This window comes from Varroa jacobsoni, unplaced genomic scaffold (assembly GCF_002532875.2).
Source record: "Varroa jacobsoni isolate VJ856 unplaced genomic scaffold, vjacob_1.0 scaffold_703, whole genome shotgun sequence".
Lineage (NCBI taxonomy): Eukaryota > Metazoa > Arthropoda > Arachnida > Mesostigmata > Varroidae > Varroa > Varroa jacobsoni.
In genome coordinates, this window is record NW_019213605.1 from 113,556 (window position 1) to 135,798 (window position 22,243).

Consider the following 22,243-nt stretch of genomic DNA (forward strand, 5'->3'; position numbering starts at 1 on the left):
CGAAAGCTCAGAAGTTTTAGCCCCTCTAAGATCCCGGTTCCAGCAGCGTCAGCAGCAGTCCTGTCGATCAGCCTTGCTGCCGTAAGGAAACGATCGGTGGCGTAGCTCCGTGTTCTGAGGAAAGTTTCTCTTTCAATACGGCTTCTTTTCTAGTCCAGAACACTCCGACAGCCCCACAGAATAGCCTGTGCGCGGCACGACTGCAAGCTAATGGGGCCGACTCTTTTCCCTCACTCTGTATTTATCTCGCGCTGTTCTGCTAGATTTTGCAGAGGCAAAGGGTTCAAGAGACGTAACGGACAAGGAGTGGGCACAGAAGGAGCGGGATAGTACGCGGCAAGCGAGCTATTATACTAGTAGAAGCTGCTGGTGTTTCGTAGCATTGTAAGCGGAGTTAGCAGTGCTAGCTGCGGTTCTGCAGTTCTTCTTTATCTACTCCCTAGGCAGCCTTGCTTGCGATAGACGCGAAGATGTTTGCCGCTGCTAGCCTCTGCCATCCGTGTCGTTACTGTCGATGCCGCTACCGCCGCCACTAAGACGGGCAGTGCCCTTCGGGCGCCTTTTTTCAGCTCCATCTTTCCTCCTCATGGCCTTCGTTCTTCTTCTCTCAAAGCGTGGCTCGGCGTAACGATAAATTTGCGAATGCTCTTCGTTCGCCTCTTAGTCTTTTCTCCTTGGAACCCCCAGCATCTAGCTGTAGACGTCGAAAAGTCAGGCCCCCTTGCCGATGGGGCGGCTAGAGCGGGTGGTTGCTAGCTAGCTGACTCATTCGTCCGAATACGGTGAAAGCGGCGCGAAAGCTAGGCGTACGAAGATGCTATCTTGCTTGAAGTAGGGGGCTCAGTTAGACAGGAAGTACCTTGATGCTGCCATTTCAATTAGCAATGCCACTGTTGCCACCGGCTCAAAGCTTGCCACTCCTGCTGTTTTGCCCGCTAGTAGTCTTGCCCGCTGTAAAGCGAAGTGCTGGCGGCGTGGTTCGACTTGCGGGCCCGCCAAAGACGATGTTGAGCCTGCGGTTGCTTCAACGGATCTTTTTCGCTGCGCATCTCTGTGCGTCTCGTGCCATCCAAGCTGGCCGTACCCAGTCCCCATTATCTGTGCTCCGGTTCTTTTTTCTCTCTTTCGATCTTTCGCTCGCACTTTCTCTCAGCACCTTCGTATCGTCGATATCTGCTAGTACTACCATTACAACTGACTACTGTCGTCGAAGCGACTGTTCGTTGTTTCGTAGTGTCTGTTGCGCCCTTTCAATCTCCACCATCCATTCGGGGCCCGAATTGCGCCTCTTTGAAGTTACCCCGCTCAATGGAGTCGCTTTTCAATGGAGTCCATTTTCAAACGAAGAAAGGTTTTTCGCGTATGTATACGCATTTTTCCTTCCCAAAAGCATTGGTCTAAAATTAGTGCTTCTTTTTGCTGAGATGTGGCTAAATGACGTAAGAAATTAAGCTACATATGATATTATTTCTTGAACCAAAAATGATCGTGGGTTCGTTCGAAAATAGAGTTATAAGTCTTACTGAATATGTTTCAAAGGATGCAAAAACAAGTCATCTTTTGGAACCTGGGTAAAGTTTCCCGTTTATATAGATCAGGAGCTTCCGCACGTTTAGCAGTTTTGTATTGCAGTTGCTCACGAGTAACTGCTTTTTAGATGGTATCCATCTATAAAACTGATCGATCTTTTTACTATGAAGGTCAATACTAGGTACGCATAGGCATAACATCGTATTTTCTTTAGCACAGATGTAGGTTTTTGGGCACATTGAGATATCAGCGACGGTTTATCATGCTTCTTCATAACTCTACAAATATCTTAACCGATAACTAAGTACTTTCATTAGTAAAGTGTTTAAGTTTCGAAGTTTAGTTCGTGCCGTCCAGTGTTCTAAGAACAATCTGTTCCACCGAGACCTGTAACTAGAACATATCACATCATCTAGGCCGTACACAAAATGTGTTTAAGGCCACGCTGCTGAACCAGCTCATGATTCCCTCATGCAATAGCGCGTCATGCTAGCAGTACGTAGATAAAAAGAAAAAAGTAGATTGTGATTTTTTGGTAAATATTGAATAATAAAAACAACCACACCTCCCAGCTAGCATTCATGACATATTTACTGAACTCGTTGTATAGTAACAAAAATGACAAATATATGAACAAATCCGGTGCTAAAATGATAACGATATTTGGAGAAGGTTGTAAGAGATTACTGATGCGCTCTGTGTTATTCTGGCTCAAGCTGCCAATTACCGTCACCGATAAGACGGGAAAGACGACAATTGAATGTCCCGTACAACATTTTCGAAATATGCGGCTCTTACGATGCGCTGCATACTATACCAATTTATCCGGCACCTTCTAGATTCGGAGCAATACAACCGGATACGACGTAATCTACTCGTGATACCTTCGCGCTGGGCTCTTCACGTCAACTTCGTCGCCATCATCATTGCTTCAGAGCTATGCATACAGTAATGCTTGCGTTTGCTCGCAGATAGCCTCGGCCTGATGCGGCCATTACCGACGTTCAGTTCTCAGTCCTATGTAGTCGTCCTTTTCTTTGACTCTTTTATTCCGTTCAAGTTATTCCAATAGCATCTTTGGCACGTTCGTTTTATGATTTGTTTGCGTTGATGTCAACAGTTGGCGATTCACCTTTTGTTGCCCTTTGAAGACTAGCGGCTCGGTTCCTGGCAAAGTGCCTCTCCTTGAGGGTCATTTCTCCTATCTTGCTGTATTCTACGCTGACAGCAAAAGCGCTTTACACCCCGTCATAAAACACGAGTTACGTGGGAAGGAAGTGAGTTTTTATTGGAACGGGGGCGGTCGCGTCCAAAGGAGCCAGACAATCCGTCCTTTGCTCTCCCATATTCTCAACTATATAATCCCATAGCCTGAATGACAGAAGGGAATCGGAAAGTAGATTAGCACTTATAATATTGGCTGCAATTAGTAGTATCCATTTACCTTACCTCATTTCGTTCGTGTACGTCATGTATAATTCGTTACGAGTTCGACAATAATTCCAGCCGCATTCAAAAACCAATTAGTATTCTAGTTAACAATAACTTACACAAAATTAAATCGTGTTTTGCTCTAACTGCTACTGTTACGTTTATTTGAGATCACCGAAGACTTCATTCTGATTGACCATATGTATGTCTCTAATAGCTTTATTTTATTACTGGTCATTTTTTAAGGAAAAGCGCTTACGAGTGAATAACGGAGCCGATTAACGGCGTTTGAGGCGGGCTCTTCTGTATTAGAAAAAAACTTATCAAAGAGGGCGATAAGAAACAGAGGCTTTTGTTATCTTAATAGAAGTGTGACCTTTCAAATGATTTGCTTTGACGTCTGTATATCGCTATAGCTATAGTGATCGTGATTTTTTACAGTGATTAATAACACCATTCCTCCTTTTGTATAATTATCGACTTGATACGAATACTTTTTCAGTGATGGATATCTAATTTGGGATTCGTCCAGTCATCGGGGCCAGATATGTACAAGGTACGAAAAGTCCTCCCGGTAAGACTGAATTTAGGTTATAATAGCATATTTTGAAAGAGAGCGCATCGTTCGTTAGTTTAATAGCTAAAAAAAGAGTTATGACTTTAAATATTGATTACAGCCGACGGTAGTTTAACAATAAGCCTAAAAATTAAACAAAGCATTGGAGCTTAATTTTCTATCAGCGGATATAGGAGACATCGGAATGCAAATCCAGTATAAAGATCAATACGGGAATAAGGCACAAACCAGCTTATTGATGTTTAAACGTCCATAGTATTAGAAATTAGACTCATCACTCTGGATGAATGAGTCTGTGACGTGTCAATTACCTGACAGCTAGTTTTTTCTATTCATCTACATAATTTTTGAAGTTCACTGCAAGTGCATCCGTGCCGTTACGTAAGGCTATATCCCGCTTGAAGGATCGTTTCGATTACGCTCGTATGAGGAACTGCCTTGCGGAGTTGTCTTGCCGGGGAGCTATTTCAACCATTTTCACTCACCATAAGTAGCGTTCTTTATTTCATCGTACCACGCGTGGTTTTGAGCGTTTTCGTCATTTTGGCTGTTTTTATTTTGTCTGGGTAGATGGCAAGTTTCGCGCTGCCACTCATAGTGTCCCTTCGCATATAGGGTTCTGGAGCGCAATCCTCTTCTGCTCGTCATCACCCTGTTCCGTTTCAAGCCTAGATGAAGTTCATTCGTTTTAAAGTAGAGATAAATTTGTCTTGTGCTTCTGTTCTCAGTCTACTCCCCATCGCACGTCAGCAGCAGCACTTCCTCTTCTTCGTTGTCGTCCGCAAGCATCAAACCTTTTTTCCTCTCGCAGCCTGGGACTCCTCTCAGAGAATGAGAGACCGAGTGCTTAGCACCGCATGAAGCTACTACTGGCTGGTCATCTGTGCGCTACTTCACAACCCTGACGAACGAAACACAAAAGGGGAGTGGCAAAAAATATGGGTCATGGCGTCCTGCTACCGCCAACAATAGCAACGGTGCCAGCTCGAACGGTGACAGGACCCGTTTCGCTTCGGGGTGTATGTGTCTTACTTCAACATCGTTCGAGTACGGTCGATATCAGTCCCTTAGGAATGAACTGGAAGGGCGGCAACACATAGCGCCATACAGGGCGCGGACCGAGCAAAAATAGCTTTTTCGTTCGCAGCGCGAGAGTCTGTCGGCATTCAAGAGAATTTAGAAAAGCAAGAAGCGGGACGCTATGCAAGCATGTGAGCTTATGCAACTGTGCATGTACATATACATACACAGTATCTATCCGTATGTGGGAATGAGGCGCCACTAAGAAGTAGGAGTTAGACGCGCTCAGAGCCACTATATACAAATGCTACTTCTTTTTTTTACGTCCCACGAAAAAGAAGCATCACTTTTTTCACTCACTTAGAAGCGACCCTTCCACTGTCACTTTCCATTTCCCTTTTTCCTGCAGCCTCTAACGTCGCATTTAATGCATTCCTCTTCAAAATGCGTGAGTTTCGTTTACTGTTTGAAGTTCTCTACACAATCGTCCTGTTCCGTACTCTTTCCATACTACTGTCATGTATACCTTTCTCCACGCGTTGCTTCTGGAAAAACGCCGTTTGGGCTGCATTGGATAGCTCACTCCAAGCTTTGTTCTTGGCAACAAGGCGCATCGTCAACGAACGTCTACATGCACTGAGTACAGACGTGCGAGCCGTATGTGTGCGTCGCTGTATGACAAGGACGTATGTTTATGTGGAAACAGTACGTGGATGAAGCGAGGTGAAGAAGCCTTAGTAAGCTTCCATGAACTAAGTGCGGTTCCTGGCAAGCTCATTAAGGAACGCATCGAAAATGCGGAAGGCTAGGAAGCAAGCAAAGATGAAAACGACAATGGGCATGACGAAGACGGAGGAACAGAACGAGGTCTGTCATGCACTCACATGCATGCGTGCATATGAAGTGCTCGACAGCCAGGAGAGGCACCTCCGACTGAAGCACGATAAGCTGGTGCTAGGATCCCCGCCGATGAGGGGAGGCCATGACGCATCATGGTAATTACCAGTGAAAGACAAGCTACCGCAAATCATCTAAGATGGGTAATATAAATATGCTGAAAAAACAGATTGTGCAAATTTAAATACGCACTAAGCCGATGAAGCAAAGGGGATAGGAGTTATGGCGGCTTTTTCGCACTCTCCTGGAGCAACTCTATTCATAAATAATTGAAAGTAGTTCAGATGAGTCTAAGGATTTTCCTTCTTCTTATACCGAGCCCTATAAAGAAGCAGGAGCATTGCTATAACTAAATAATGCTGTTTCGGGTTTCATAGGTATAATTGCTGACAGTTCGTATAATAAGTTGGGCTAAACATAATAATGAATATTTTAGCAGCTTGACGCTTCAAGAAGGACCAAATGTAGCCCCTCGAAACCGGCGCCTTCAATAAGTTATGTAAGTCCTTAGCGTACTTTAGCTACGTAGCTTTTTACCTGTTTAATAAATAGTTTTAACGCGTATATCTTCCCAACAGGGTTCACGAAAGGTTAATTCTATTGAGTTTAAGAGTTCGCCAACCGCAAACATGTCCTACAAAAACTAGACACCATGTCAAACGAAGAATTACTATGAAGTTTATTTACAATTAGAAAAATACGTGTACTACTCGTTAAGATAACGCGTAGCTATTAGGAGTTCTACTCGTCTGGGATTAAACTCACATCTATTATGATAATTTATATAGATTTGAGATTTACATTCTGAACCTTCTTATTAGGTGTTCGTCATCGGCCATTTTTACGTATGCTTTATATTTTAAATGCAGCATTATTAGAAGCTTTGCTTACATGCTGCTTCTATGCTAGCCCAACTAAAAATGACATCTGGTCCGGCAATAGGTAGTCAATTTAAAACCATTATATCAATTGCTGAATGGTAAACAAAGTTGTTGCAAGTGTCTCCATGCCTCAGTGTGGAATCCTGGCAGATTTGCTGTAGTTTCTAGCTAGCGAAATAAATATACACCAAACTATCTTTATAAAAAGCCAATATGTGAAAAACTGCTCTTGCCTGTCGTCATACAAATAAAATCCATTTGTCTTTTGAAGTTTGTCCAAATACCGGTTCCGAACTTCAGCCTTCCTGAATGCGCATTCAAGTTAACCCCTTAGTAGTGTGCAGTTTTAGCCCATAGAGTTGATTTGGCGGCGGCGCTGCTGTGTGGCGGTACGTACGAACTTTAGTCGTTAGAAGAGAGCTCGTTCCTTCGTTAAATAATGTATAATGTAGATGCAGATGTGTAGGTACCCGTTAGCGTCGCTAGCCTTCTTGTAGTCAGTTTGTATATATAGACTCGCTCTATATGTAAAAATAAGGAAATCTAATGGGTTTTGACATGGGAGTGAACCAGGGAAAGATGCGCCGAATGCTACAAAGGTTGAAACAAGGAAAGTCGGTAGACACTGGAGTAGACACTAATAACGAGCGACCGAATCAATGACTTGACTTCACAAATGCACGAATGTAGGCTGCTTGACTGCGTTACTATGGCCGGCCCTGTCAGGGTCTGTGCAGATGTAGAAAGTAATGAGGACGCGAGATAAGTTAAGGAGAGGGTGCGTGGGTGTGTCTCTGTATCAGAGAGGAAGGAATGACATTCAAACACACACATACACACGCAAAGTCACAGAGAGAAAGCAAGCCGGGGCCAGAAGTGTCAGTACTCAGCCCTTTAACCCAGGCGGCGCCGCATACGCATAGCGTCCGTGCCTAAGTGAAGGGTAGTGCTGTTAAACATAGTGATATTGACGCATTCGAATGGTGCGCGGATAGCGTCTTTCCATTCTGCCTTCGTTTCTTTCATCTGTCAAATTTTAGCACTAGCCAATCACCGTCGCTACGTCTGCCCTTGTGTGGCTAGTGGGGTTAATTGAAGTAGGGTCAAGCAGCTGTAAGCGTTTGTTAGAGATTAACACGGTGCAATCGAAGCGCTATTACAAATTCTGCCGGTAAAATGGCAGTTGCGATAGTAATAGTAGTACTAAAACGGATCGTCGACACCTCCAGCGTCTTTATTGTTGTTGTTGTTTTAACACATCCAGAAGATTTGGTGGGGCGAGAGAAAGCTTTCGCCGCCAGCTCACGCTGCAGGCCACGCTACGTGTACACATGATCTGTAACTGTCGCTACCGATCATGGTATACCGTTGCACAATACAATACGCATATTTTACACGACCTCATATGCGCATGATACAGGCACCCAGGAAAAAGTCGGCAAAGCTTGAACAGCTAAGGAGAATATGGACACAAAGGTTCAAGTTGACAAGAGGGTACCAAAGAAAAAAGAACTTCAACGTTCAGTACCTCGCATCTTCGATCTGAAGTGAGACCGCGAAAGGCCACGAGTATAGGAAACGAAGGAAAGACAAAAGCTGCCGCCTCAAAAAAATGCGATCGGAGGCACTGGAAGCAGGGATAGAAAGTTCCATTGATCACAATCGACTACGATGACTCGCTATTACCACGTATGGGCTTCTTTCTATCCGCCAGATCCAATCCTAACGGTGAACATTATAGTCCTTTTTTGACCATGCACAACAAACTTACCTTTTGCCCATACGACAGTGCCTTTTTAAAGATGACAAACAAAAGAAGATTTATGACTTCTGTGTTACAAATCGTAAGCGAAACACACTTATACACAGTACCGCTTTAATACGCTACGCATCGGTAGTAAAGTGGGCGACGACGACGTGCGAGCTCTCCTATTGTATCGTATCGAGATCAAACTGCATGTGGATGGTAGCGCCACTTTCATTGAGAAAATGCATTTACCATTATCTACCGGCGCACGTATGGGAACCTCAGCATTGGTAAAGACATCCGAAAAAGTTGAAGGGACCTGAAGTGTATCACACAATTGCTCGCGGGCCATAGGGAACGTTGGACGCCATCTGTATTACCAGGCCGACAGAAGAGAATGACATAAGAAAAAGACTATGCAATTAACAATAGGTGTATGCATCATTTTTATTGATGCGTAAGAACGCTAACACACCCTAAATTAGTTTGATTAGAAAAAAAAAATAGATACATTTTAATCTGGGTAGCCAATATACTAGAAGTTTTCTCAATAGACCGACAAATAATTTAACAATATGATCATTAACCTTGATTACCGTTGTTTTAGTTTTACCGGGAGGTCAGAACAGACGATAAGTAGCTTATTTGGCACGTAGACATACGCTTATAGATGTTCACACATAGCTCGTCCCAGCATCCATCCCGATCCTAAGCTAGACAACATAGCTCTCAATTACTACACACAAGAGAGATGTGCATTTTACTGCGGAATGATGAACCTTGGATAGAGTTCCTTAAAAAATCGAGGTTTCCCTAATACAAGATCATGCCAGAACTTTTGTTCACTTCAAAATCAATGGCATTGCTTTAATGGACTGGGAACATGGGAAATACCCACGTCTCTATACCTCATGAAGATGATGTAAATAGCCCCAAGATAGCGGCCGTCTGAGTACGGGGACACACCTTTCTTGGGGAGACACCGTTAAATACGCAATAAGATTAAAAGCCAACCTAAATCTAAATGAACTAGTCTTGAAGCAGCCATAATATATGTATGTAAACTTAGTGCATGCCCCGATAACAACATGCCTATAATAGAGTTTAGCAGGTATTGTTATGACGTCAGTATAAAATTTCGAATCCTCTATTTGTACAACAGACGACGTATGTAGGGCTATCATGATCAAAACTTACGTTTACTGATTGCGTTAAATCTACTGCGTTGTTTGTAGGTAGTCGAGATACGTTTAGGTCAACCATTGGTGGCTATGTAACACGGCATCCGTACGGTGGCGGCGGCTTTTGAGATTGACAGCAGTTCCAGCATACTTTCTTGTTTTTTTGAAACACAGTTTAGCATACTACTCCCTTTTTTATCCAGAGCAGCGTAGATTATAGATCTAATCCTCGCTTGGAACGTTCTTGCGAACTGTTGCTGAGATGAAGTTCAATGCGTATCGAAGCAAACCTAGTCGGCGGAAAAGTCTGCATTTTTACAACAATTCCTTACCGATCTCTTTATTTATTTCGCCCTTATGAACTTGTTAAGGGTCCTATGGCTACAGAAAGATGGGAACCTGAACTAATGAAACAGTGAATGGCTTCTATATTTTGCCTTTTGTTCTACGTATAGCCTAACTACTAGGATTTATACTAATTTATACAAGTGAAGTATATATATATATATACAATGAGTGAGTAATCTTCTGTGAGACACACTTTCACTAGAAGTTGATGACTAGGTAGAAAAACGAAGTACAAGTTCTCAACAATGCGCACACGTACAGTGTGAGATAAACGACAGACTAGTAAAGAGGTTTCTTTCAAGAGAGGACGAGTAGTTCTTGTGAAAATAACTTGTTACAGCAAGTATTACAAAAATCACTTCGGCCAAGCAAGACAAAACAAAACAGGATAAAAAACGGGCGTTTCCTCGAGCTTCATATCTAAGCCTTTAAAATACAGAACAAAATCGAGACTCTGTTTAGACATATACTGACTTTTGAGCTAGAAACTTTTAGTAGCTGCATGTTACGTACAATCGGAGTATCTTACTGATGTAACGAGGTTTTGCACGTTCCGCATGGAAGATCGTTAACTGGCTAGCTAACACGCGGATTGATAGAGAGATATTTGCGCGAAAATGATCAAATGCTTGGAAAAAACGAAGGCATATGTCCGAAGACAATGCGGACTTTAAGAACGTCGGGACTGTAATTTGATTTTACGTCAGCAGAACCTCAAAATCTAAAGCTATTTTCGAAGCGTAAAGCCTCTTGTGCCACTTGTTCAAAGGTACTATCACTTGAATTCAATTAATTCATCAGAAAAATCAATTAACTTATCGAACGATTACATAATGTACTGGTCGAATAATTAAAAAAATATTATAGGCTGGCATGCCTTCAACGTTTACGTTCTTCCAGGTGTATAAACGTAACGATCATAGATTTTATTAACAGCCGCAAATGATGTCGCTCGTCCAGTTTGGACACTTGGACAAATCAATTTGCTTAAAATTTAATAAAGTAGTTTACTATAACGCCAAAAAAGTCAATTAATTTCAAAAGTTATTTGTTTACGTAAAAGCACTCAATTTAATTACGGAGGAGAATTTCGTACCCAGCAAACGACGTACCTTGCTCTCAGAGGTACTCAATCAATATTTACTTGATTCTAGGGAGAAAAGCACGCATGTTATTACGTGTCCCGAAAGGTCGAGACGACGGTACGTGTCAGTTCCCTATCTAAATATACTCATAAAGCGCGATCGAAAGCTTTTGTTGCTTCATATATGCAATGTAAGCACAGCAAGTTTGTAAAAAGTATCGAAATATAAGTTGGTTTCTTGGAGCAATCTAAGGAGCTAATATTATGAGTAACTTCTAATAGATATTGTAGATTACCCCATCCTTAACTGAATCAGCACTGCAAATAAATACTGTAATAATTTTTACCTGTCCACTTTTTCCAATAGAATTGCAATGCTTAGTTAAATAGGAATAAATAAGCGTGATTTACAAATGCACGTATTGGATGTGTTGAAATGGTATGCACGACCTCTGTCTGTCCGTCTGAGACGAGTCCCTCTAACTGCAAAAATATCACTATTGATTTTTTGAGAATTCTTGAGAAATCCACTTTTATCTAAAAGGTTTTCCGTTTGCCTAAATGTAGGATAATACACAAATGTTATGCTCTAGACATAGTTACACCGGCGTAATAGGGTGATTTTAAGGGAAAATGCCAGCTGGCAGAATATCCCTACCGTCGTTTTTCTAATTCCGTTCAGTCATCTAATACGAATGTTTAGATGCTCGCAAATTGCAGACGATGACCAACTGTCGTGCATCATAACTTTAATGGTACGTGCAGTGCAAGATACTTAATTACTATGGTATTTACGGGTCAGCTAGTAAAGTCATGTTTGAAATAAATATTGTATTATTGGGTTAAAGAGGCCTACTACCAGCACTACATATGCCATATTTATATAATGTTGTTGAAATAAAGGAAGATAATGTTTTTGTTGGGTTCACGAGTGCATGTCGACGATGTATCAGGTTGATACGGATTGCTGATTGCCATAGACATTTGAAAAACGATACATAACCAACTTCTTGATCGTTTAATCCGCGAACTGAGAAGAACGATTACCTAATCTCAGGAACGTTACAAAGTAGGAATATGTATATAAGGCCTGTCCACTCGTCCTATCGAGCTCGATCTAATACATCGATATTTTAACATTGAATATTAGACTAGCACTAGAGAACAACGCGCAGACGGGCAAACACACTGACGAAAATTAATTCGCTCTGTGTCAACGTATTTAAACTATAATTTAGATAGCATTACTTTGCCTACGTCTTAACTAAACCTGCTATAAACTCTCAAGCAAACTATGTTTGCGACTATATAGCTTACATATACATACTATATGTAATATATATGTATCTATACGCTGTAAATGGCTGGCTGGCTGGCTGGCTGACTGGCCGACCAAAGCCAGTAGACTAGCTGCCAAGACATGCGTCTGCCGAACACGAATAGGTCATCGAATTCATACATAGGTATATCGTAGAATAGACAGCGGCTACATAGTAGGGGGAACCGCCTATATTGTATAAGCTAGCACGTATCAACGTAGGTGCGTACAATAACAACTATAGTAGTAGCATCACCAACTACCATTTATAGATGACGATAACTTGTGCTCGGTGTGCTGAAGCACGACATATCACACTAACCTAGCCGGTGGGACTATTCCAGATCATAATAATACCGTTGAGGTTATTTTCCAATCAAAAAAAGAAGGAGCCAGCGCTGCTTTCGGTGGAAGCTTGAATTGTTTGCCAGTTATCGTGATCACTTTAGTGCTGTCCTTCATAAAATAGTCTGCTACTCAGTGACAACGGTGTGAACAATCTTCAGGGTCAACACGTACCACATGAGCGGATTGAATTTTGCAAACATCATTACGTTTCGATCAGTGAATGTAGATCGCAATGCTTGATATGTAGAAAGCGACAGCTAGCACTAGTGGCTCAGCTTAACAAACAATCACATGTCAGAGCTGTTCCGTGGTCGGGTAGTTGATTCAGTAAAGCTGTTCACCGTAATCATCAGAGGACGCAATTCCTATTCGTAGATCTATGCTTGAGCTCATTTTTCGATAAGCGGGGACAGTGGACAAGATCACTGAGAGGTACATACGAAGATCCAGTAGCCTCTTCAAGTGACTGATCACAGACCACGCTACCGCTTCACCAAAACAAATTCACCGCTCTGTACCGATCATGGCCATAGGTCACGATACAAAATACGTAGCTCGTTCTTCCTTTCTCCGTCAAAATTCAGCGTGAAACTGGCACCAAAAATGCATGTGCGTATAACTAGTACATGATGGATGACACGACACCGCAAACAAACGGTCGGTGACGTGCACCGTCGGCATTTCTATTTGTTCATCTTTCAAACGTTAATTTTCGCTTTTTCAATGCTCATACAGGTTCTACAAGTTTCACTGATAGAGATAACTGTTTTTTCCTAATAAACACCACAAGGCCTTTTGAATGGAGCATCGCACCGAGTTAAGTAGGCCGACGCCTGATAATATCAGGAAGGAAAGGAGCCAGACGCTTGGGTTCTGTCACATGTAGCGAGCAGCATAATCTATGTTCTGAAGCTTGTCTCGTATCACTTATAAAGAAGAAAACGGCTGACCAAGTTTAAGGGGAATCTGCGCCGTTGGTGCCACATCGAATATCGTTCGGAAATCTACAAAGAGGACTCTGACGCATTGCTCCCGCCATTTTAGAATGGATCGAATATGTTCCAATTCAGCCAACAAACGTGTGTCTACAGAATGACGGCAGCTATTCGGGGCGGGTACTGATCTCTTCCGCATCCACATAGCCAATCATATATCAGTCGTCACTAACAACTGAGTTACAATAAGAACTGCCTGAATTTTACACTGCGGAAATAACTAGTCCATAACATACAAAGTTAGACGATTTCGATTTATAGAAATAAAAATTAAAGTTTGGCCTTTTGGCTGGCCTAGTTAGAAAAAGAGCACTCGTGTGTGCAATTAACGTGCACTTTTGAGCGTGTTCCTATAATTAAACTAGTTCAATCAAAACAAAACCGGCCAAAGATGACTTGTAAAAACGTAGCAAATTGCAAACTCGAAAGTAAATAATGATAAATATTATTGTTAAACAACTTTCTATTCACTACGTGCGCCCAAACAGTCACGTTATGATTAAGGAACGTCAAACGGAAATAACAATAATTTCAAGAACGAAAATTAAGCCTTTTGCTCACATACAGAAACTCGTCTACCTTTGTTCAGTTGTACGTGCGGTGAAGAGCTACGATAGAAACAGCCTATACTGAATTGTAGTATTCAGCCAGCCGGTATCAAATCTGTATATAGCCAATACCAAGGATCACGGCGCTGAACTCGCTTTTCGGCAATACGTCCTCTCAGACTATTGCAGATGTCCCACTTGCACAGTCATCTATCGAAGTAGCACCACCTGACTGATGGGCGTACGCAAACGTAGCAAGCTTCCTGTAGCAGAGTTGGTCCGTTTGAGAAAATCCTCTTCCGATAACAGCGTTGAATATAGCTTTCTTTTACCAGAGGACTAAATATATTTTCGTAAAATTCACGAAATCGTCGAAGACTTGGAGATAGAACCGGTGCCATTGGCTTTCTTCTGTAGTTACTAAGTATTGTTCCTTTCGAGCCCTCTTCCTCCATTTTGAAAAAGTTGATTTATTTTATCTAAGTCGCTGCTTTTCAATATTCTGCCAATTGCGTAATTTCGTACGACAAGTGGGCACAAATAACAAACCTCCGCCGATTACAGTCGTCGACAAGAAAAACAGGTGTGAGCTTAGATATCGAGCACGATAAAATTTACAGGACATATTGTTTTACTAGTCGCGTTCGACATGTGAGTAAACAGTTATCCTGGTAAGTGTTATTCCCTCTCGTTTTTCCTGATATACTTTTTTCTATCTTGATTAAGCTTTCTTACTCCGCATAACATTACTAAGCGCTCATCGCGTAGGCTCGGTTCAGTACCAGTTGGAACCAGCTTTTTTTTTTTGCAATTTTGAACTTTCCCTATAATTTTACTATATTATCTACTCCTTATTGGTCTAAAACATTTTTCCCGACTGATATGTACCTCCTTCAAGTTGTTCTTATTTCATTATGCTTTTGAATGCATACATAGGTAGTATACCCCCTAGCATCCTAAACAGAGGCAAATCTTTTTCTGAAAAATGTTCTTTCATTTTTCAACCTCGTCTTCTTATACACTTTTTCTAGCCATACTCTCGTGTCTTCAATCCATCTAAGTGGTAGTTAGCGTTTCGTCCTGGGAGACACGTCTTTACGAATATGATCCTTTTTTCATTCGACAGAAATTTCTCTATCCTTTGCGCGAAACCTTAAGCGACCTTGCGAAAAAATCGCCGGGAGACCCATTTGGCAAATACGGTGGGTTGCAGAGCGCTAGTTCACTGCTATGGCGAACACTGAAGTAAAAAACGATGTCTTAGTGGAAAACTAAACACGGCACCGAACGTGCAACCAGTTTTTGCGTGCTTAAATTTCCGGTCAGAGCTAAAAGGCACGGGCTTTCGAGATGTCTACAAACTCTACTACTACTTCTTTAATCTCAATTCAAGGGTCATCTGACACTATCTGGAGAACTTTCCTGGTGCTATCAATAGTGATCATAACTGTAAGCCGTTTCTAAATTCAGCTGCCTAAAATTTCAGAGAAGCGAACGATAATACAAGGTCACTGTGAAAAACGTTCGTTTCATATTAAACAATTCCGTATTTAGCAAAATCGAACGTGACGTCGAACAACATCGACGACTGTTGAACGAGAGCAGAGCGTTCAAAAGAAAAGCCAACATTTTTAACAAGAGCATTGTTGAGTGTTCAATTGTGTGAGCAAAACGTATTTTTGACGAGCGATACCACATGCATGTTAGTGCTGATTTTTTTTTTTACAGGGGTGACGATATCGTCGGGGATTCCTTGTCAACCTATTAATTCGAGGTAAGTAAAATTTATTTGCCTATTTTTCACAGTAATCGCTGTCAAGGTTTCGAAAGCAGTAATATTTAGAAGACATTCAACTATGGCGCCATATCATATTTTCACACATTAACGCAAACCTCGCAGTGAATAGTTTTTCAACGCTGTGCCAAAAAAACGTATACACTATTTAACCGATCATCATTTTCTAATCGTTCTTTCTTTTCAAAATGTGATTTATTGCTAATAACAAAAATCCACACAGGGTTCAACCCTCTTGTTGCTGTTCTGTGAGACGGTAACTCACAAAATTCAATAATAATCCTTTAACTGAGTGTTACGACACATGCTATTTCGATTGGAGCTCTTAGAGCTTTCAGTGCCATTGGCCGTATGGACTCTCAGATCCTCATGAAAAAAGTTCATTGCAACAACATATTCTATATATATATATACCCTTATATTATAATAGTAGCGTACAGGTATTTTGCCCCGTTGGAAATAAGATTCGCCATTTTCACAACCAGATTCCTACAATAAATTAAATTAATCATCTTCCCTGAAAACTTTATCCTATTCACGTGACGACATTGTTTTCATCTCTCCGAATTATCGTAATTGAAGAAATACAGCTTTGTTAATTACAACTACTTGATTAACTCACATAGATTCGCAATGATTTTTTCGGTTTCCCGTTAATGTTTTTCTTGGTCCAGGTCGTTGTTTATCAATAGCTCGAACAGCTCCGTTGTTTTTAAACTCATCTTTTTGTTCGATTAATTACAAGTTACGTATAGTGATCTGCCTGAATTTTTGGATATATTGTTTGATCAAAAACTAATCCTCGTCTACTTATCATTTCCAATTTTTTACTTTATGAAAGAAGAAGACTCAAAAGGCATGAACGTTAACCATTATATATATATAAAACATGCTGTAACAGTATATATATATACGGCATAGCATTCAAGGGTCTTTCTGCCGTCATAAGGGCGAGGTGTTTTACAAGAGAAAGCGTAGTCACTGCAATATATATATATTTTAAATACACACCCTATTTACGTTTCCTACGTACACGGCCATTTTTCCTATTCTCTCGTTTTGCACAATGGTCAGTTAAAGATAACAGTCTTTGAATCCTAAGCAATCAAAAACGAATCACATCGATATACCTACTGTTCCTTTTCTCGTTCTACCCATTGCCTCCGTTTCTACAGGCTCCATCAGCGAACGAAATAGATCAGACCTAACGGTTATGATTAAGATCAGCTGTTAGTAAGTAATTTCAAACGTAATTCTGAATGTGACGTTCAATGATGACTGAAATAATTCACGAAGCTTCCACCTAATCTAGGCTAGCTGATTAATCGAAGATCATTTTGGATATGGAGGATGAATAAGCATATTTTAATTTATTACTTAAACACTTCTTCATTCATAATCGCCCGCCTCCCGGTGTATACATTGTGTCGACTATGCAGCCTATATATTTTCACATGAATCGTACAAATTTCGGCATGTCCATTTTTCCAGAGAGAAACAGGTACCTACACAATGTTAAACAATGCAAAACAGGATAGATGTTTTTAAGCTACAGTCGTATGCATAGGGTCATCATTATAAACGTACCGGAAACGCGTGATGACAAAAATTGCGGTAACCGAATATGTAACGGTCTACTACGTTCGCGCTAATCAGGACGCAAAAAAAAAATGCTGATAATGCGAAAGTGTTTCAATGGGCACTATTTCTGTAATAAAATATAGGTCAATGCATAAACACTTCTCATGTTAACTGCATTTGAGGGCATATATGAGTTCTGTGTTCTAGGAGCATCGGAGTATATGCAGCTGAACTTTGGAAATGTTTAGGGTCGTTCGCTTTGGCTATTTTTCGTTACTTATCTACCAAGGCCTCGGCGACACAGTTATTGTAACTGTCTTCTATTCTTCTTTCGCTAATTCGTTATATTCAGCTATGCTGCTTATGTAGACAGGGTTGGAGTGGTTTTTACTGGGCGCATGGCAACTACAACTCTATTTGCGGTTCGGTGGTTACTTTATGATAGCGGGTATGATGTACTTACAACTGGTCTTTGAGCCAGCACGCAAGCTCAGTCGGTTTTACCAATCAAGCCTGTTGAATCCTATGGGAGAAAGAGAGACGGTTTCAGGCCCGCAACCCAGAAGCAGTAGTCACCACCGTCGTGATCATCGTTGTTTCACGCAAAGCGTACGCGGGAGAGCGGCGCGAAAAAATCAACGGTGGGTTCCGAGAACAAAGATGCCCCACACCAATCGGAAAGGAGAGGAAGCCCTTGGTTACAGGTACGCGAGTGAGCACAAAGGGCGGCCTCTAGAGTTAGAGGGCAGGAGGCTTTCAAGAGGTCGTATTCCTCTACCCCTCTCTCCTCAGTGCAGCCTGTCAAAATACCAGAAGCAGTATTACCATTAGCGCGTTCAACTCCCTCTAGCTAGACGTCGGCATTTAGCCTTCTCAGAAACAAATAGGAGGGTCGCGTTGCAAATCAGGCCCCCCAGGCTAGTTCGTGGCCTCAGTCCTCGCGTCCCAGTCACACCATGCACGCACAAGTATAGGCAGCTGCTGTCTCGCGAATCATCCGTCGTTTCGCCTCATCACTGTCGTCCTATCTAACTGGATAACAGACAACTCGAAGCATTTCGCTTACTACTAGTAGCCTCCGTAGCTGTTCACTCTGCTACCTTACGCTTATTAGTGCGGGTGATCGGCGCGTGTTTTCAGACATCTGTAATCAGAAGTAGGAGTCGGGTAGGTGGCCCTGACATCACTGGCTACAAAGCACCTAACCAGCCTGTGCCGTCATTATATCTCCGATGGACCCGCGAACTAACGACAACCAATTGCTTTCTGTATTTTCACACAAAACAGCATCAGCTATTGGTAAGAGTGCATGGCTTTTCCTTATTTTTAGGACACAAGGACCGATAATTGCTGGGACTATAATATAGCGTCAGCAGGCAACTGCCCAACAGTCGGCAAAATGTACATTCGCCGGACAATTAAACTGGATGGGGCCGTCTCCACACACGGACACTTCTGAAGACGACAGACATTTCAAAAGTAACAAAAGTAAGAACATCACAGGTCACATTTTAACTTAACGGAAGTGTAAATATACTTGCCCAGAACGATCACAACTATACTAATCTTACACTAAGGTCGACGGAACAAAAAGAGGACGCTTAATAGCCGTTGATCGTGGCCCATCACCCTATATTTTGCGTAGATAATATCAACATCAAAGATTTCGATATAAGCGTTGAATTTTATATAGCCCATATGGTTTGTCGGGTTCAATGGTCGGCCTTTCGAGTTCTCGCATAATGTCACTATTCGTTTGAAGAACCGTAGGGATGCCTTAAGAATTAAATAAAATGCAAGTCCGACCATTGCCGTAGAAGTCATAATCTCTTATGCATTCAATAAACTAATAGAATGCGAAAAATTCATGGATAACTTTCCCTTATTAGTATATATCTTATGTAAAAACATATCTTTTAGTATTGATTGAGAAGGAACAAAATGATTGCTATGTCACATAACGTCTCTCTAAATGTGGATGGGAATCAATCAATTGATTTGTCGCAAATTCTATGTTAACATGCGCAACATTGTACGAAATTAAAAACTCTTGCAAAAACTTTATGTATGTGTGCTTTATTCAAGTTCGGAGTAGACGTTCGTTGAGATCTAAATTTACGAAGCTGTCCCTTACCGTAAGACGTACATAAGAGTGCCTGAACGATATCGATACAGATCTTGTCTTTTATTAATAAGAGCACTACTTTTTTAATAAGAGCACTACTTTCCGTAACTATATTCTAATTTTCAATCCAGTCATTTCATATTTTTGACATCTATACATTAAATATACATTTTTATCGAACTTAGCAAAAGGGTTAATTAGTCATCCTAATTATAATTATGTAGCTGAACTAACTCTAAGGTAGAAAGTCATTTCAGTTAGCCGGTCTCATGCCAAAAAGACGCTATACGCAGACCGCGTCTGTGAACGTAGCTGCGAATGAGTTTATCAAATAACGGGTAAAAGTAAAAACCGATCATACCGTAATAATAATAATGTATAAAAAAAAACGAGTAATTTACTTTTTTTATATTTAAATTGCCAGAACACAATTATCGCTGTAAAAGGCCGCCACGTATTGGTTGTTTTTACGACAAGATTTCTCGTCGAAGATTATTGTGAATCGAATAGACAGGTTAAACTATAGAACAAAGCCATTTATAATCTTTGGACATTTTTGAGGTGTTACATGAAGACTGACTAACATTTTCTGCAAAAATTCATCCTATCCTTCGGGTTTTCCTAATTTTTCTTATGATAGTAAACTTATCAAGCGGTCTGATCCTTTCGAAACCATTGTGCATGTGCTTCTTTAATTTTGCATCATTTAAGCATTTATACCGGCGCGATATATTACAAATTTGCGATTTCCCAGCATACTGTGCGGCTGTGTAGAGATGGAAAAGCGCTGCAGGAAGTAGAAAAAATATGTTCCACGTTACCACCTAGGCGATGTGTTACAGGACCTGTTTTCCCGTTGGTTGTTATTATATAAATCTACGTCAAATCTGGTAGTTCATTTTGGGTATGTACATGTCGTCTGCATATTTCCGAACAGCAACATAAACCAGCTTGACATAAGTGGAGTCCCCATACTTTTTTTGACCTTCCCATAGCCCATCTTATACCATGAGTTGTAGAGCTAAACGTCAAGACGACTCCCTTCTCCGTTACTTTATATAAAATTATGCCTATAGTAACAAATTGTTGATGAATATCTGTAACTATTTTATGTGCCGCGGGACGCGTATGGTTTATTCGACACGCACTATCGTATTTAGCCTAATATTTGGTTTTCCTTAAAGTTAAAGAAAATGGCTCTGCCACGCAACTGTAGGCGCTCACGTCTTCAACCGTAGGAACATCACACAGCTACCGTAGTAAACCAGTGCCGGCCATCTTATCGTCATGAACGGATTCTCTATCATCTAGTTTCATCTGTTTCTTTTGTCGCCTCCTATTTCAACTTCGCTATTTCTTCAAGTGTCTTCCACTGCAACCGCTTGCATTCTTATTCGCCTTGCGTCGCGGCCCCATATGCTATACGTTGTCTATGTGTTCGCTGCTCCCTTCCTGCCTTCAACTTCCTTTACTTTTAGATGATGACGCTTATATAAGCAGGAGAATCTTCTCTTCTTACCAACTCAGATCAGTGGCAGGAAAGCGCCGTCACATTTCCAACGTAATAGCACCAGTAGGAGCAATAGTAATAACTACAACCAGAATAGGACCGCCAGTGCAGTCGGGACTGCGGCGACGAGTGGCCTAGAGTATCTCCCATTTCTTTTAAACTTGCTGGCTAAAACACGATGGCATTTCGGGCCACCGTTGAAGACGAAAACAGATGATGATACTAAACGAGGGTGAGACCAAGTGGTTGGCGGTCGAGGTGGCCGAAGGAGCATCCACTGACCACACGACGCGTGACGATTGAGGCCATCCTGTTGAAGTTTGAAGGTGGGATGCAATCCGGGATCTGAGAAGCTAGAGTAGGGCAGGAACAAGTGAGACGTTATACAGTCGTTTTGCTTATTCTTGATTGTTCGCAATGGCACAGTGCATGTATACGCTTGCGTCTTTCTTGTGCCATCCATAAAGAAAAGGAATACGGATACTGACATGTCGCAGACCACTAGTAGGAAGGCTTGCTAGCCGCGTACGACGACTCAGCTTATGTATACCAAAAAAAAAGAGGGAAGTAAGCAATGGGTTACAGGACGGAGAAGAATCTAGCCCTCAGCAGATGATCTTTGAAATCATCTGAAATGGCGCATTTGTCTAATATAGTAGGTATACGGATAAATCTTCAGCAAAGCTCGTAGAACGTAATTTTACAAGATACTTATTAAAGTGGTTTGGAACCTCAGACATTCATCCGGCTACCACTCGGTATATCAAGCCTTAAAAAGGGCTTAGCGTACCGATAGGTTTAATACTTTTCTAGCAAAGATGAGCAATTTTTTGACGCAGCATCGGGGATGGTAAAACTATGTCGAGCTCCAATGTCAAGATCTTTATGGTGTGTGAGACTCAGAACATTGGTCTGTCCTCCAACATAGTTAATCTCAAAATATTTTGCTTTTTCCGCAAAATTGCTAGATGACTATGTGCTTATGACCATATAAACCTCACCACTTTTCCATTCGAGTCTCGGGTGTATGTTCAATATTACTTCAAAACAAAAGTTTAAAGGGCGTGTTGCATTTCCCCTTGTGCACATGATCAATAAAAGATCAAAAGCCCCTCTACTTTTCGTGCTTTACAATAGCGCTTGGTTTAACCCGCCATCTTCTTGTTTCCTGCAAGTTTTATTTCAATTTTATAATTTTCTCTATATACATTGATCCCGCCCGTCAATCATTTTATAATATCAGCATCTTCTTTACAATATCAGTAACCGACGTAAGCCTATTCAATTGGGTGTGCTTTATACCCCTCTAGCCAAATCGAGGGCATGG

At 41.4% G+C, this 22,243-nt stretch overlaps 1 long non-coding RNA gene across 1 annotated transcript in view; it reads left to right on the top strand.

The window, feature by feature from the left end:
• LOC147753150 (uncharacterized) overlaps positions 1-22,243 on the top strand; it is an 86,361-nt gene that overhangs the window by 61,134 nt on the left and 2,984 nt on the right. The window contains exon 3 of the long non-coding RNA XR_015312055.1: positions 15,634-15,679. This is a non-coding gene — a long non-coding RNA (uncharacterized LOC147753150). The remainder of the gene's footprint in view (positions 1-15,633; positions 15,680-22,243) is intronic.